This window comes from Macaca nemestrina, chromosome 2, assembly GCF_043159975.1.
Source record: "Macaca nemestrina isolate mMacNem1 chromosome 2, mMacNem.hap1, whole genome shotgun sequence".
Lineage (NCBI taxonomy): Eukaryota > Metazoa > Chordata > Mammalia > Primates > Cercopithecidae > Macaca > Macaca nemestrina.
Genome location: NC_092126.1, coordinates 13,215,750 through 13,234,728, shown reverse-complemented (window position 1 = coordinate 13,234,728; position 18,979 = coordinate 13,215,750). Strand labels below are relative to the sequence as shown.

At 37.7% G+C, this 18,979-nt stretch overlaps 1 pseudogene; it reads left to right on the top strand.

Moving 5' to 3' along the window:
• The first annotated feature begins 14,034 nt into the window (after positions 1-14,034).
• Positions 14,035-18,749, top strand: LOC105470995 (ferrochelatase, mitochondrial pseudogene; annotated as a pseudogene).
• Positions 18,750-18,979: the final 230 nt, after the last annotated feature.

The following is an 18,979-nucleotide window of genomic DNA, read 5'->3' as shown; positions in this document are numbered from 1 at the left end:
TTCATGACAATTTCATAATAACTAGATGAGGTAGTTGGTATCATATTCTTCGTTTTATAGATAAATAGACTAGAACATAGAGAATTATAAAAATTGTCCAAAGTCACAACTACTGAATCACCCAGCAATTGAGCCTAATTCTGATTAAAACTATTCAGTTACTTTTCCTTATCAAACATACAAGTAAACTGTTGTTAAAGTCAAATGGCAGTAAAGGCCTGAAAGTGAAAAAATTCTCCCCATTTTTCAACCCTGCTCCACAGAAAAACACATTTTTAATGATTTTGATTTTTTCCTGATATATATCTTCATATTTCTAAAAATGTGATTGTATTGGGTTTTTTAATTTATTAAGTTTAAACTTTATATACTTTCTGTTATCACATATATAAATTTATTTTGCCAATACACATCCTCATCCCAATTACTCTCTCCTCATTCTCTCCATTATAATTTTTACATTATTATGTCTATGCAAATGAAGTCTTTTGCCATTAATTAAGTGATTCTTTTTTTCCTTTCCCTATTTTTTAAATGTTGGACTAATATTTGTTTATTACTTCATTGACTTGTTTAACTATTAATTCCCACAAGTTTCTTTTCAAATGTCCTAATAGATCTGTCAAAAGCGGGAAGTCTTTATATGCTCTGTATACCACATCACTCTCCCCAGAGGTCATACTTTCTCTTTTTGTTTCAAGAGAAACCGGTTTCAGTCAGGCCTGCCCTGTAACTGTCATCTGAAGACCGCTTCACCACAATTCTGTGTTGGGTCCTATCCTTTCTGCATCCATCTCTTTCTCTTTCTATGCTTACTTACTAATTTTGGTAGTGAAATATCGAAAATACCATCTCTCTCGTAATTTCTTTAGAAAGGATATGAAAAGCAAGGATGTTGAGTTGGAGGAGTTTGTTATGTATTTTAATAATGAACTTCTTATCAGATATATGGTATCTGAAATATATGGTATGTGAAATTACTTACTCCTGTTCCATAGGTTGTTTTTTTCACTCTACTAAGATTGTTTCCTCTGGTGTACAGAACCTTTTTAGTCTGATGTAATACCATTTGTTGATTTATTCTTTTATTGCCTGTGCTTTTGGTGTCATATTCATGGAATCATTATCAAGCCCAAGATCTTGAGGTTTTCTTCCTGTGTTTTCTTCTAGGAGTTTTACAGTTTCAGGTCTTACGTTTAAGTTTTTAATCCATTTTGAGTTGACTTTTGTGTATGATGTAAGATATGGGACCAATTTCATTCATTTACATGTGGATATCTTGTTTTCCCAGGACCATTTGTTTAAGAGATTATCCATTCTCCAAATCTTAGTTAGCACTCTTGTCAAAGATCAGTAGACTGTATATGCATGGATTTGTTTCTGGGCTTTCTATTCTGTTCATTGGACTATATGGTTGCCTTTATACTAGTCCTCTATTGTTTTGATTACTGTAGGTTTGCAATATAATTTGAATCAGGAAGTGTGATTCCTCCAGCTTTGTTTTTCATTCTCAGAATGCTTTGTCTTTGGAATCTTTTCTGATCAATATGAATTGGAAAATTGTTTTTTCTATCTCTGTAAAAAATGCTATTGGGATTTTGACAGGAAATTCACTGAATCTATAGATCACTTTAAGTGGCATGAAGATTTTAAAAACACTAAGTCTTTCAGTCTATGAAATATTTTTTTCATTTCTTTGTGTATTGTTTAATTTGTCATCAGTATTTTGTAGTTTTCAGCAAGTCTTTCACCTTCTTAGGTAATTTTATTCCAAAACATTTCTTTTTGGTGATGCTGTAGATAGGATTGTCTTCCAAATTTTCTTTTTAGATAGTTTAATTTTAGTGTATTTTATAAAATGAGCTAAGGACTTGAATAGTATTTCTCTAAAGAAGACATGTAAATGGCCAATAGATATATGAAAAAAATGTTCCCTGTCAGCAATCATCAGGAAAATGCAAATCAGTACCACAATTAAATATGACCTTATACCTGTTAGGATGGAGATCATAAAAAAGATGACAAATGTTGGCTAGATTGTGGAGAAATCAGAACCCTTTCACATTATTGGTGGGAATGAAAAATGGTGCATTTGCTTTGGAAAACAATATGAATACTCTCAAAAAAATAGAACTGCCATATGATCCAGCAATCTTCTGTGTATTTATCCAAAAGAATTAAAATCAGGATCTCAAAGAATATTAGCACTCTAGTGTTTATTGCAGAACTATTCACAATAGCCAATATGTAGAAATAACCTAAGTGTCTATAGACAGAAGAATGGGTAAAGAAAATGTTGTGTAGACATACAATGGAATACTAATCTGCCTTCGGAAAAGGAAATTCTGAAATAAGAGACAACATACATGAACTTTGAGGACATTATGCTAAGTGAAATGAGCCAGTTACAGAAAGACAAAAACTGCATAATTCCACTTACAAGAAGTATCTAAAATAGTTTCATAGAATCAAAGAGTGGAATGGTGGTTGCCAGCGGGTGGAGATAGGGGCCAGCGGAACTGCTAACTCTCAGGCACAAAGTTGCAGCTAAGCAAGATGAGTAAGCTGTAGAAATACGCTGTACAGTATTGTGCCTATAGTTAACAATAATGGATTTTATAACTTAAAAACTTGTCAAAAAGGTAGATCTCATGTTAAATATTCCTATCATAATAAAACATGATTTTAAAAGGAATATGAAAAAAAGATTTTTTTGTTGTTATTTTCATTGATTTTGAATTCTCTGCTCTTAACTCTTACATTGTTGAGTAGTTTGGCCAATTAAGAATTCTAAATTGAAATCAGAATTTTAAAAATGATGCTTCATTCTTTTTTTAGTTTTCTTTGCTGTTACTAAAAATTCTATCCTATTCTGAATCCTGTTCCCTTACATGTGACCTAACTTTTTTTCTTTAAAATATTTTAGGATCTTCTCTTTATCCTCACTATTCTGAAATATCACTATGAGATCCACTGGGGGATGTACCTGTGTGTGTGTGTGTGTGTGTGTGTGTGTGTGTTTAGGAAAGATGTTTTTGTTTTTTGTTTTTATCTTGGAAGCTTAGTTAATCCTTTCCTTCTGGTGACTTCTGTCCTTCAATACTGAAAATCTTTATTGCATTATATTCAATAACTTTCTGCCTTCTGATTATTTTGCACTCTTCTTCTGGAATTCTATTAGTTGAAACTTCTTCATTTATTAAAGTACGTCTTTCTTTTTAATGTCTGTCTCTCTCACATGCACTCTCTTTTTCTCTCCCTCTCTCTGTTGGTTGCTGTAGTTCTGCTTTTTGGGAAAGCCGTTAAAATGTTTTACGTTAAAATCTTTCTATTTTTTTGAGAAGGTTCTTGATATAAAATGTTAATATCTATGAGGTTTTAAATATTATTATTTTTCAAAATAGCCTTTTATTATTGTAATATCTTCTCTAATCTCTTGTGGGATGTCATAGTTTTTGTTTTAAATTTGTTTTTACTTATCTAATTTATGCTCAATAATTTCCCCCCTGTTTCTTTTAGGTTTCTACTTTTCTTTTTGTTTTGGTCTCTGGGTTTTTTTATGTTGAAAACTTTTTTCAAATGTTGGTGCTCTTTGGCTGTGCATTTTAATTTTAAGAAGGAGGAACAAAGAAATTTACTAAAAGCTCTGTGTGTAGGCACATGACCTGTAAACTTTGTGGCTTCATTCTAACATGATTTGGATATGATAAAATGTTTATTGGGGAATTATTACTAAGTGTTACAGTCTGGAGATATTTTCTGTGAGACCATTTTGTTCTTGTAGAGAGGAATCTTCTCTTTACCTGAGGTGTGGAGTGGGTGATGGCCTTAGTTTTTAGTTTTCAGATTTGCAGGTAATCCACTGTGTCCAGATGCATGCCTCACGCAAACTTTCCACATGGCCTGGATCCTCCCAGTCCTATACCGTTCTCAGTTCTAAAGGTCAACTGCCCTTTCTCAGTGGTATCTCCTGCTGCAGAGACTTTACTTACAGCTATCATCATTCTGTTAACTCCAATTCTAATCATCCATTTGCTTTCCAGCTTCCAAAATTTTTGTTGAAACACCAATCCCTTGTCTACTACTGTCTTTTCTGATTCTCCTTTTGGTCTTCTTGGAATATTATGATGTTAAGTTCGTTATTTAATTATAGTTAATTGCAGAAAAAGAGATAAACACATACGGTTTACCAACCATGTTTAACAGTAATCCTTAGTGTTTCTTACTGCCTTTTAATATATGCTCTCCTTTTGCTGTACCATATTATTATTACAATTTGGTGTGTATTCTTCATTAAGTATAAGGTTTTTCATCGCTTTGATTCTTTACTCTTTAATAAGTACATTCTCAGAAACATTATCTTACTTTATTCATATAGAAATCCTTAGTATAAAGCATAAGTATATTATTCACCCTTGACAGATGGAAGGAACTACACTCTGAGAGTTTAATTAGCATGCCCAAGATCACACAGTCAGGTTTGCAGACTTCTCCTTTACAGAATATTGCCTCCATCCCCTCCAACTCTAAATAGTCTACTTTGTGGCAAATTTATGATATAAATAAAGGGAAGAAAGAGGTGGATTTCAAGCACTTAGTTTAAACACTTTTTGTCCCAAAGAAACTGAATTCTCAAAATTAGTTTGGGGTAATTTGATGATTTTAGTACATTGCATGATACACAATCACTACCACAGTGAACAATTGAGATTTGACTGCAATAACAACAGAATGTACATTGCATTGATGTTCGTAGAAACATTTAAAGAAGAAAATAATATGCCGGATGGTGAAGGAGAACTACAAAAATGAGGAGACACAGTTCACACATTTAGTTGCTTTCACAATCAATGTAAGGCAGGACTGCTCTGTGGCATGAACAAAATTGACAGCCACATCTACAGGGATTTCTCTACCTCTGGACCTAATTTAATGGAACTAATGCATATTTATTACAGCATGGCTCTCATTAAACAACAGCCTGGCCATTAGACATAAAATCCCTGCAAGCGACATGATTCATTTTCTACAAAGGACCGTTTCTGGCCACAGAGACCCTGCCGCATTTACACTGACAACTTCATGTGCTGTGAACTGGAGGGATGAGAGGCGGGGGCTCTTGGCCTTCTGTAGCCCAGTCTGTCTGTGAGTCTTCTGGTGGAGTCTAAGGAGGCCTGTATTGCTTTCCTGGAGGCAGACACCAAGGCTTGTCAGGGCTGACACCTACCTCCCAGGTCCCTTCTTGTCAGACGTTTGGGCTCTGTCAGCTGAGCTCTGGCTGAGATGACAGCTGATACCTTTTGCTTTGGAGAGCGCTTACTGGGCTGCAGAACTGACTCTGTGAAGGGTGCCCTGACACACCTTTACCAGCAGTCCCTAAACACTTGTCTCAGACTCACTGATTCTCAAGCTTTTGAATGATTCCTCAAGTCCTTAACCCAAAAATATTCCTTATCTTGCTGAATATTTAGCTGGCCAACCAGTTGATTGTGTGTTCTCTGTTAGGCTTTGCTTAAATACTGTCACCTCTATTACTACTTTTTTAAATCCAGAAAGACTTAATCTGCCCTATTTGTATGCCTTTAGTGTGCTATTTGTACTCTAGTACTTATTAGACCGTGGCTTACATGATGAGGATGGTAACGGTGTTGATGTCAATGGTGCTGTTGCTAGGATAGTGTATGCTTGAGAGACAGCCCTATGTTTCAATATTCTTTCTGGCCTTCACTTCGTCAAGTTGTTTAACATCTTAATTTTTTCATCTGTAAAAGGGTGGAGACAATAATACTCTGTTTCCAATTTAAAAGATTAAGAATAAAAATGAATTGCATAAAGTGCCTGACACTAACATTGTTTTTATTTCCTTTCTCATTTCTGTATTACTTGCAAATTATTATGACAATCTTTCCTTTAAAACAAACCTAACTTTCTAGATCTCATGTAAGTGTGTGTATATATATGTGTGTGTGTGTATATATATATGTGTGTGTATATATATGTGTGTGTGTGTGTCTGTGTGTGTGTATCTTTATGAGTTTATCCTCTACTAGAAAAAAAATGCTGCTTTACCCTATGTTGGCTGCTTTCTGCCATGGGTCCAGGGTTGGGCTGACTCATCTTCATTTCCCAATGAGCTCCTCTTTTGGTCAGTTGTCATAATTAGTTTCAGCTGTAGGGTATGGTTGGCGATCATAAGATCAAGTTGGTGCTATCTGAGCTCATGATTTGTATGCTCACCAGCCAGGGAGAAGTCTTTTGAGAATTATAGTTTTATTTTCATAAACCCTGATCCTTAGGTCTCAATGATTTGCCCTGGGAGAAGATGACTGGGTTGCTGCTGTCTACCATCAATATCAAGGAGTGGTTCTACCCAGTTATAGCCATAACTACCACTTGTCTTGCATTTTACAGTTGTTATAATGCCTTCAAAGGTGCTGTCTGCTGCAAACCACACTACTGCCCTGGAGGTGGATCACATACCCACGTTACAGATGGAGACACTGAAGCTCAGAGGTGTATGAGATTAGCCCAAGAACACTCAGCTGATGCCAGCCTACGTCTCAGGTTTTCTGACTCCACATGGCTGCACAGTCTTAGTCTTCTCTATGCTGCTGTCGTGGTTTATATTTCTGGCACCCTCATCTTCTCATACTAATCTGACAGAGTCAGACTCAAGGGAACTCACAACACACTTGAAGGAAGTGAGTCATTCTCCTTGGAGCAAGTTGACCAAAAAGCATTTTACTTCAGACTATTTTCTTAGAGACACTCATGCCTAACTCCACCCCAGGGGCATGTTTCAGAAATGTGAGGGAGGGTTATAGCTTGAAAAAGCCCCCTTCATGATTGTTATACATTACTCTAGGGGCAGCTCTCCCGCCACTCAATGCTTTTGGCCTTTTAGGAGAACATGTTTCCCCAATTACTCAAAGGCCAGGTCCTGAGAGAAAAATGTACTGCTGCACATAGTGATTTATATTGATTCTTCCAACAAGTTGTAGAGAAGATTCATTTATCTGTTGGATAGTTGGGAGTTTATGGGGATTCTTGCATTTTACCAAAGAGTACCTTTTAACCACTGAATTCCATTATTCTGTTATTTTTTACCTCATCTCTTTAGGAAGGTACTCTCTTGTTGACTAAGGCTGTTTGCCACTGTTTACAACATAAATATATTCTCATAATTACGAAAGGAAGTGTAGGTTCCAGAAACCATGGGTCAGTCTGAAAAGAAAACCCAGGTCCAGCTGGGGTACTGAAAGTCAGAAAGAATCTCAAACCCAGGCTTGCACCAGAGACAGGGGGCCAGCAAGGGAAACTGGAAGTCCCTCCAGTACTCCAGACATGTGTGAATTTCTGTGAGTCTCTGGGTTGGTGTCTGGTGAGACATTTCATGTCAGGGTTTAAAGTGACAGCTGGTGTTTGAGGTCTGAGTCCATGGGCACAGCAAGGATATGAGACATTGGCGAATGGGCCCGGGGTCTCCTAATAGCCTTGATGAGAAGCCAGTCACAGTTTACACTATCCTTATTAAGAAAGTAAGTTGGGAGATCACCCCAGCTGGTGTTCTGGATTCTCAGTGGGTATTGAGTTTTACAGCCTCCAATCCCCATAGGCATTTGCCAACTAGATTTCTCAGAGATGCTTTTATCCATTTTGCTCACGGATAGCCTCTGAGATGGTGTGTATGAGGAATCATGGGGCTGCATTCTAAACATGGCAACCTTTACATGACCAATAAATACACCTGCTTGTCGGAGGCCAAAATTGGTCTCAGTGGATGTAATTGAAGTTGCTTTGTGTTTTGATTTTTCATCACTTTTTTTTTTTCAGTATAGCTAGCACTTACAGATAGTTTTAGTTGTATCTTACTTTGGGCCTTTAAGGGAGAGAAATGAGAAATAATTCAATTTTACTTTTGCTGCATAAATGAGAGCTGGAGCTTTGGGAATGAGTTAAGCAGTAATAACAGACAGCACTTGTTTCCTAAAAAGGCATTGCTGGAACAACAGCAACAACAAAACTATTGTAATGGAAGCCTGGGGTGACTTTAAGAAAGTGCTATGTGGGTTTTAGAAGAGTTTTGTTACCTGTAGTTCGAATGAGCAGTAAAATAAAAAAACTCGCTTTTACTAATTCCTCAATCTGTGTCTGTTGTTAACTGGGTTGTTCACAAGATACATCTGTAGCTGAGCCCTTTACTGCTCCATTTATGTGCATCTGAATTCTGGCAAGCACATTTGCAGCACAGCTTCCTATCATTTTCAACAGAACCTTGTCTGGGCATAGAAAGAAGAGCAGAAATGTATTTTCATGAATAAATCCTAAAATATCTTGCTTTGGTGACCCATCATCCAGAGATAACCTCTTCTCCCTCCACTGCCTCATTTCCTACCAATAATAGGACCAGTCAGGTATGCTAATTCATCATCTTAGAACTATACCCCAAGAGATTAAAACTTACTGAGTCCTTTTTAAAAAAAGCCCCCTAAATACTGAGAAGCAGAGCCATATCTCAGCACTTTGGCTCGAGAGAGAGGACATTGACTACAGATTCTCATCTTCTTCCTCTAGGTTATCTATTTATTGGTATCTTCCTCACAGAACAGCAATACTGGTTTCCTTTTTCCTTTCTCCTAAAATCCGGCTGCTGAGATGGCTTCTCCCATTCATCTTCACTAATTAATTTATTTTTATAGTGTGATCTAGCTAGTTTTTCATTAGCCTTTCCAGAATATTGCCTTATTCTTTTCTAAGAGCAACTATATTATTTCTTCTCAGGAATTTCTATGTTGTTAATTTTTCTATTCAAAAAGTTATGTTGAATATAATAGCTACTTTTTCATGTAATTCTGAGCAAATATGCAGGAGGAAGGTGAGGGTGTTGTACAGTTCTAAACATGGGAATTCAGGTACTTTGGAATTCCTCAAATAGCCTATATTTGCACCTGCTGTAATGCTGCTCTTCCCTCTGCAATATTGCCAACTCCTAGATTCACAGGGTCCCAGAGTCTAGAACTAGATAGATTTGACAGAGGATTAGCAAGTTCTGAGAGGCACAGGGTGCAGGTAAGAGAAGTAACTATCATTAATAGTTTTTTCCATGCAAGAAGATGGGAGATTCCTTCACCTTCAAAGGCTGTGTTTCTCAAATCACAAAGTGAACACAAATCACCAGGGGATATTATTAAAGTGTAGATTTTGGTTCAGATCCTCGGTGATTCTAATGCTGGTATTCCAGGGACCACATTTGGAATAGTAAGGTCTAAAGTTTCATTGTCCAATATGGTATCTACTGCCACATGCAGCTATTAAGCACCTGAAGTGTAACTAGTTCAAATTTGGATGTTCTATAAATGCAAAATACAAGATTTCAAGGATTCATCTTAAAAAGCATGGATATAAAATTTCTCATTGATATTTTACAATGATGACATGTTGATAATAGTTTGGCTATGTTGAGCTTAATAAAATATATAATCAAATTCATTTTAGTTGCTTCTTTTAATTATTTAAAGCAGAACTACAAAATTTTAAATTACGTTTTTTTATAATTGTAATCCAGTGCTTCTCAGATTTTACTGTGCTTACCAACTACCCAAGATTATTGTTAAAAGCAGATTCTGATTGCTCAGTTTATATTTCTATGAACACGACTGCTTTACTTCTCTTTTCCTTCCATTTCATTGGCTATTGATAGCATTTAGCATATTTTATAACAGTGGCTCTCAAGCTTTATTGTGATTAATAGTCACCTGGTTGGCTTGTTAAACCGATGATTGCTGTTCTGCTCCCAGACTGTAATTGAGTAGTTCTGAATGAGGATCCAAGAATTACTATTCCTAGCAAGGTCCCAGGTGACACTGATGCTGCTTCATGGACCACACTTAACAGCAACAAAACCCTAAAACTCGTTCCTCTCTTGCCTGTTCAGTCGCACTTAGCATCTTCTGTCCCTCTGTTTTGCAGTATAGTCTGTGAACGTATTTTTTTATATTCCGCTCTACTCACACCAATGTCCATTCATACTGTGGCAATGTCCATTCACCCTGTGACATGGTAAAGTCCTTGAAGGGAAATGTTGTACCTGTTTGTCTTGGTACTACCAAAGCACCTACTTCAACAATTAGCTTGTTAAATTGAAATAAATTAGATTTAATGAAGTAATTCACCTTTCTTCTTTATTCTCTTATTAGAAGTTCTGACAAGCACAAATATTAAAATGTTAATGAAAGAAAACAGGTATAAGGGTTGATCTGTCAATTAATCTATTGATTTACTAATTATTGGGTAAATTGTTTGCTTTCTGTTCTTTATTATTTTAACTCAATGCATATTTTTAAACACTGAAATGCTGATGATTAGGGCAATCAGTTAGTCTGGTTTCAGATGATAAGTTAATTGGAAGGTTAGAACAACACTATCAAGTACACCTAGGAAATTAAAGCTATGACGTCATGGTAGCCCAGAAGTAGGAGATAAGCTAACCCTTTAAATTATGCTGATTAAAGCCTTACTGCCCAAAAAGTTCTCCTTAGACCAGTAGCATCAGCAGAGTGGAGGTAAGAGAAGTAACTATCACTAATAGCTTTTGCCATGCAAGATGAGAAATAACGTCCTACCACATGGATTTCAATACCTTCAAAGGCAGTGTTTCTCAAATCTCAAAGTGTACACAAATCACCTGGGGATATTATTAAAATGTAGATTCTGACTCAGATCCTAGGTGATTCTGATGCTGGTAATCTGGGGACCACATTTGGAATGATCCCTGAAACATTGTTACAAATGCATCATCTCAGGCAAAATACCTGAATATATCAATCAGAATCTGCTCTGAACAAAGATCTTGGGTAATTGGTAAGCACGTTAACATTTGAGAAGCCCTGGATAGAAAGTTAAGGGCAGAATCAGGTGCTATATAAGCCTGAGTTTGACTCTGGGCCTCTTTCCTCCCTTCCCTAAGAGAAGTGTCAGCATTTGGCCTATGACAAGTCAGATGGCAGAATGGAGGAGGCAGATGCCCCACACAGATGGAAATACATTGCACGGGGATATGCAGACCACAGCAGAGCTCCTCCAATCTGCAACAGCCTTGTTCACAACAGGACCAAATCTCTCAAAGATTTGTGGCTAGGAGAATTGAAAGAAAAAGAGACTCTTAATATGATGGTAAGGCTTTAGCTGTCAAGCAGCAGGATGCTGCTCCTCCTTGACAGCATGAAAGGAAGCTCAGCGCTACCAGCCTACCTGTCTGGGAGCCACCTGTCATGTAGGAGTAGGAAGCAGATTTACTGCCAGAATTTGGGCAAAGCTGCATCCCCTCTCTCCAAAATCATGGGGATAAGTAAAGTGTAGGACTGAGCTTGCAGGGATGATGCCATCATGTAAACTTGTAAACATCTACCTTAATACATCTATTTTTTTTTTTTAAATAAGAGGGAGGCATGTGAGGCAACTTCAATAAGTTGAAACACTTGTTATTTTGAAAGATAGTTGTAATGGTAGCTCTGATATGTGAAAGTTAATACACTTGACATAATGCAATATTTGAGTGTTGGTGGTTTGGAGAGGAGTCCATTAAGTAAACCACACACTTTTTAAGTTATTGACCACAGTAACCCTGGGTCCTCCATTTGATGAGTGGAGATTACAGATCTCAGTCCAAATAGATATTCTTGAACATATCCTTTCAGAAATTGTTAAATGGGTTATTCTTTCCTTCTGTAAGTCCTCTAATATTTTAATATGTATGTTTTAATATGTATTCATTCAACCAGTTGTATAAATAAACATTAATTGAGCAATGGCTATTTAGGCACTAATCTTGGGGCTAAGGAAATACACACGGACAGGCAACATCTTTGACCTTGAGCTATTATATCATGGTTCAGAGAGAGTGACAAAAACATTAACAGGCAGCACAGAGCTGTCAGTGATAGGATAGAGGACGTACTGCCTAATGTGAATATAGGCATAACAGAAAATGATGATGACATTAATGTGTGTCTAATATTTATTACATGTCAAGAACTATGCTAAGTACTATCCATAACTAAACTCATTTATTTTTTTATCATAACCATATAAAGTAAATATTACTATTCCCATTTCTTAGGGTAAAAGTAATAAAGCGCAGAAAGATTAAGTAATTTGCTGAAAGTCACACAGCTAGAGTGGCAGGAATAGACAAACTTTAAAACTAAGGTAATATTGTTTGGAAATAAGATACTGAGGTCCAGAGATAGAAAATTAAATGCATAAAATTACATTAAAATGAACATTTACTAATGGTCTGTTATTACCAGGAACTGTGCTAGATCTGGAAAGTAACAAAGATAGATAAGACACTGTTTCACTAATCAGGAGCTCATCAATAGGACATATAGGCCGGGCGCCGTGGCTCACGCTTGTAATCCCAGCACTTTGGGAGGTCGAGGCAGGCAGATCACAAGGTCAAGAGATCGAGACCATCCTGGTCAACATGGTAAAACACCGTCTCTATTAAAAATACAAAAATTAGCTGGGCGTGGTGGCATACGCCTGTAGTCCCAGCTACTCAGGAGGCTGAGGCAGGAGAATCACTTGAACCCGAGAGGTGGAGGTTGCAGTGAGCCGAGATCGTGACACTGCACTCCAGTCTGGTGACAGAGCAAGACTTCCACTCCCCGCCCCCAAAAAGAAAAAAAAAAAGATATATAAACACACATCGGGATATATTGTGGTAAACTGTTCTAAGTTTGCTGATGCATGTATGTGCAAGGTACTGAGGACATAAAAATAAGGGAGTGATTAACTCCATTCTGGATGTGGTCAAGGAAGACTTAAGAGGAGGTGATATGTCAGCTGCGCTTTGAGTTGTGAATAGGAATTTGCCAGGTAGAGGCATTTCAGGGAAAGGAAACAACAGGTTAAAAGAAAAGCAAGGACATTAAAGAGCAAGATAAAGGAGGTTTCTTTATACAATTCAGTTGAGTATCTACTCTATATAAGCAGCTGTAACACCTGGTATAGATGTAAAACAATGAAGAAAAAGAGTCCTTGGAGTCTGCAAAGAAGGTTACTATTCCTCATCTTTATGCCTGGCAAGGGTGCAATGGCAGAGTGTGGTTAGACACTGCACAAGGAATACAGTCTTCCATCTCTTGAACCTCCTGATCCTAGTAAAGTAGTGGTAACAGATTTGGAACAGGTAAGTACATAAAGAAAAAGAATAGAAGACAGAATTTCAGGGAACATAGGACTATAACAATAATTTAAAGATAAAAAATGTACAAGGAGTCGTACCAGATTGTTATGAATGAAGATACAACCCATTCTCTTGTAGAAGGAAAGCATGGGATAAGGTAACATGGTGCCCGATCCAGGAAAGTTTAGTGATGAGAATATTCCAATTAATGTAAATGGAATGTCTGAATTGAGCCACATACAGAAGACATCTAATGAATTGTAAAAGATATCCTCAACATTCTACATTAAATGCCATAGGTCACATCAACTAGAAGCTGAAACTCTAAAACCAGAATAAATTCCCAGTAAGCAAGAAGAAACTGATCTTCATTCATTTTATGATAAAATAAAAATTATGTTTACCTTATCATTCAGGCCTTGAGGAAGGACAGAGGCAAATGTACAGACCAACTCTAGCAACTTCCAAGACTCTAAGACGATGCTGAATATCTGTATTGAATGTATTTTCTCTAGCTGTGGACATTCATATGTGTATATGTCTTTCTTTCGGATTTTGATTTTTACTCATATTTAATACCACATTATGATTGTTATATATTTAGTGGAATGAAGCAATTCAAATAAACAGGCGCTGGGAGGGCTATGGGTGGCCACATGAAGTCAGGCGTCCTGGGATGTCGGTGAGGAAAGATCCTGGCTGGGCCCTGGCTAGGCTGACACCTGTAGGCGCTGCCACGGGAGGAGTCTGGGACTCAGTGAGAGTTGCCCTGGGAATGCATCAGCTGGCACAAGACAGCTTGAGGGGCCTGTCAGCCATAGAAGTGCCAGTCAGGTGTCACAGAAACAGCCCAGCGTGGCCAGGGTGCAAAACCTCAAGTTCAAGTGGAGAAGAGGAAGCTGAAAACTGAAATATTAATGCTAAACATGGGAGGACCTGAAACCCTCAGACATGTTCATGACTTCCTTCTGAGGCTCTTCTTGGACCAAGACCTCATGACACTTACTGTTCAAAATAAGTTTATGCCATTCTTTTCCAAACGCAGAACCTCCAAGATTCAAGGGCAGTACCACAGAATTGGAGGTGGGTTTCCCATCAAGATGTGGATTTCCAAGCAAGGAAAAGGTATGGTGAAGCTGCTGGATGACTTGTCCCCCCACACAGCCCCTCACAAATACTTTATTGGATTTTGGCATTTCCATTCTTTACCAAAATAAGCAAATGAAGAGATGGAGAGAGATGACCTGGAAAGGGCTATTGCTTTCATGCAACATCCACAGTAGAGTTGCTGTACCACAGGCAGCAGCTTAAATACCATTTAAAGATCAGATAATAGAGTGGGACAGAAGCTTACAATGAAGTGGAGCACTATCGGCAGGTGGCCCACACATCGCCTCCTCACCCATTGCTTTGCTGACCACATTCTGAAAGAGCTGGATCATTTTCCACTGGAGAAGAGAAGTGAGTTGGCCATTCTCTTTTCTGTTCACTTTTCTGCCAATATCCGTGTTCAACAGAGGAGACCCCTATTCTTAGGAGTTGTGTACCACTATCCAAAGAGTCATAGAAAGGCTGGGTTACTGCAACCCTTACCAGCTGGTGTGAGAATCCAAGGTTGGTTCAATGCCCTGGTTGGATCTTCAAACAGATAAAATCTATCAGAGGGCTTTCTGAGAGGGGGAAGAAGAATATCCTCTCAGTTTTCATAGCATTTACCAATGATAACACCAAAATGCTGTAGAAACTGGATATCGAGTACTCTCAAGTTTTAGACCATGAGTGTGGAGTTGAAAACATCAGAAAAGGAGCCTTTTAATGAAAACCCAGTATTCCCTAAGGCCCTGGCTGACTTGGTGCACTCACGTATCCAGTTAAATGAGCTGTTTTCCGCAGAGTTGACTCTGAGTTGTCAGCTCTGTGTAAATCCTGTCTGCAGGGAGATTAAATTCTTCACCAATTCTAAATTGTCTGCAGGGAGATCAGATTCTTCACCAACCAGCATCTGTGACTCCCCAAAGGTGTACCTCACGGGATTAGGCACATGCCCAACCTCCATCTCCTGCCCATGTGGAGAGGCATGTTATTTAGAGATTAAGGAAGGAAGTCACCTTAGCATATGTACAGTCTTTGGGCACAAATTATGTGTTTTCTTGAGGATTGGACTATAGTGATGAATTTCTATTTTTATATAACTATACAGTGGGCATTGATATTTTCTCTCTCTAGGTATAAATTACTAATTTGTAATGTTCAATAAGACATTCAGTAAAAAAGTGTAAAAATTTATCTTATGAGACACACACCTATTTTAAATACAGATTTTTATTTTATTGCCTAAAAACCTCCTGTAAAGGTGTGGAGTCCCCTCTGTGGGCTGTCAGTGTGAATGGGATCTGTTCAGTCTTGAGCATATAATTGTAGTTATTAAAATAAACATAGTTGAGTATTTGAAGTGAATTCAAAAAAGAAATGTTACTTAATTTTTCCCTAAGTCTGTGGGTTCTAGAATGCCAGCAAGGCCATTTGGCTACCTACAATGACTGCTGTTGCCAGCGAGGCCGCCATTCATTAGTCATTTGATATTTGTGTGTCTCTCACTTTCCTCAGTATAAAATTGAATCAAGTACATATTTCAGAAGTAATCTGAAATTCTCTAGGCACCCAAGGCTAATAAATGTTATACATGCTTTGGTGGGTGTCTGTGGTTGCACAGGAAAGGGGTTCCTATCCTCAAGGACAGCACTACTGGGAAACGATAAGGATAGTGTTCATCCTTACATCTCCTTCAGGGACCATCACAAGCCTTTGCATCCAGCATCTTGTTTATCTTAGTTGAATGTCTCCTTTCTGTACATTTCTTTTAAGATTTACTTTATATGGTCAACTATACTTTGTAAGCTTGAATTATTTCTTAATTTACTATTTTTTATTATAAAAATTGTCAGGGGAACCAGCCCCCAGTATTTCAACATAGGTTCTTTTCTATTTTCCCTAAGTGTCAGCTGGTCTGAGAAATAAAGAGAAAGAGTACCAAAGAGAGAAATGTTACAGCTGGGCCTCTGGGGGTGACATCACCTATTGGTAGGTTCCGTGATGCCCACATAAGCCACAAAACCAGCAAGTTTTTATTAGAGATTTCAGAAGGGGAGAGGGGTACAAACAGGGAGTAAGACACAAAGATCACATGCTTCAAAGGGCAATAAAAGATCATAAGGGCAGAAGGGCAGAGCAAGATCACAAGGCCAGGGTGAAATTAGAATTACTGATGAGGTTCCATGTCCTGCTGGGCACATGCTGTCTTGATAAACATCTTAACAGGAAAAAGAGTTTGAGAGCAGAGCAGACAACGGGTTTGACTATAATTCACCAGGTTGGAATTTCCTAATCCTAGCAAGCCTGAGGGCACTACAGGAGGCCGGGGCATATTTCATCCCTTATCTTCAACTGCATAAGACAGACATTCCCATTGTGGCTGTTCATAGACCTACCCTTCGGAATGCATTCCTTCCCCAGCGTTATTCCTTGTGGGGAAAAGAATTCAGTGATATTTCTCCTATTTGCTTTCTGCAAGAAGAAAAATATGACTCTGTTCTGCCTGGCCCCACAGGCAGTCAGACCTTATGGTTATCTTCCTTGTTCCCTGAAAATCGCTGTTATCCTGTTCTTTTTGAGGGTGCCCAGATTTCATATTGTTCAAACACACGTTTTACGAACAATTTGTACAGATAATGCAATCATCACAGGGTCCTGAGGCAACATACATCCTCAGCTTTTGAAGATGATGGGATTAAGAGATTAAAGACAGGCATCGGAAATTATGAGAGTATTGATTGGGGAAGTGATAAATGTCCATGAAATCTTCACAATTTATGTTCAGAGATTGCAGTAAAGACAGGCGTAAGAAATTATAAAAGTATTAATTTGAGGAACTAATAAATGTCCATGAAATCTTCACAATTTATGTTCTTCTGCCATGGCTTCAGCCAGGCCCTCCGTTCAGGGTCCCTGACTTCCTGCAACAAAAAATTATAGCCAAATAGGACATGTGAAAAATACAGAAAATAAAAATAACCGGTCTAATGTAACACTGTTATCATATTATTGCATTTCATACCAATCTTGTCCTGTAGATATTTTTAATGCCATTGTCACCTTGGATTTGTGAGTGAAAAGTTGTTATAAAAATGTAAAAATAATGTCATATCAGAATCTGATCTTCTATATTTGGATTTAAGTAGATTAAAAGATCTTTGATGGATCTACGAAGAATTTTTAATGATCACTTTCTCTTTCCTCCAAGCCCTAAAACTTTGTTCTTCAAAAAAGCACTTCTTTGATTTTTTATAAGCTAGTTTACAAAGTGGAAATATTTGTGAATTCATAAATCTTATATATTGAGAATTTGCTATGTTAATAAATATTATGACATCAATTAATAAATAAACATATGAAAGTAGAGATATCGCCAGGCTCAGTGGCTCATGCCTGTAATCCCAGCACTTTGAGAGGGGGAGGCGGGCAGATCACTTGAGGTCAGGAGTTCGAAACAAGCCTGGCCAACATAGCGATACCCGATCTCTATCAAAAATCCCCCACCAAAAAAATTAGCTGGGTGTGATCTCAGCTACTCAGGAGGCTGAGGCAAAAGGATTGCTTGAACGGAGGAGGTGGAGTTTGCAGTGAACTGAATGTCACCACTGCACTCTAGCCTGGGCAACAGAATAAGAGTCTGTCTAAAAAAAAAAAAAGTGGATACATCATGTATCCACTAAAATGTTTTAAGAGAAGAAGACGTTTTCAAAATTGTTTAAATGTAATGGACATGTACAAACCGAAAACACAGCAAAATAATCAAAGTAGAGAGCAATGGCAGAAAAACAACTTAAAATAAAAAAATAGAAATTGTGTTTTAATAATATACATTAAAGTTCCTGAGTCATTCTAGAGAGCAAAGAAGTTATGAATATAACTGATAGAAATATTCATTTGTATCAATGTACTTTTGGAAAGTTTACCTATAAACATTTATTCATTCAATCATGTGTTCATTTATTCAGTAACTTTTCAATAAGTGCCTTTGATGTGCCAGTCACCAACTGTTCTGAATACATCAGAGAACAAGACAAATAATGCAATTGTCCTACATTTGCAGAGAAACAGCTAATAAATAAATAAACAAAGAAAATAATAACAGACTATGATAGATGATAATAAAAAGGAATTACAAAATGTACTTATTAGGTAGTTATAACCACTTAAGTCACTCTAAAACTTAGTGGCTTAGAACAACTAGAAATTATTGAACACACAATACTAGGGTTTGGCAATTTGTCCTGGGCTCTGTGAGACAGTTCTGCGTATCTGGGCCAGGCTCAATGGAGTTTGGCCATATCTCATTCGTGCTTCTGCAGACAGCTGCGACATTGGTTTAGGGTTGGCAGGTCCAAAACAAGTCAGCTGTGATGGCTCATCTGCATTCTACATGGTTGTACATCCTCCAGCAGGCTACCTGGGACTTACTCATTTGGTGATGGTGCTGAAATCTCAAAAAAGAGGATGAAAGCTTGCAATGCCTCTTGAGGCCCAGACTTGAAACCCAGTAGACTCCAGCTACTGATGGCAGAAGCTCCTAAGAATTGAGGTCATTTTTGCAGTTAACACATTAGGATAGAACACCCAGGACTAAGTTGATAATTGTAATGTTTGGAGTTTGGTTATAAAAGCAGCCAGAAAAGAAATCAGGAGAGGATGATGTTCTAGGAGTCTCTAGAGGAGAGCTAGAAATAAAAT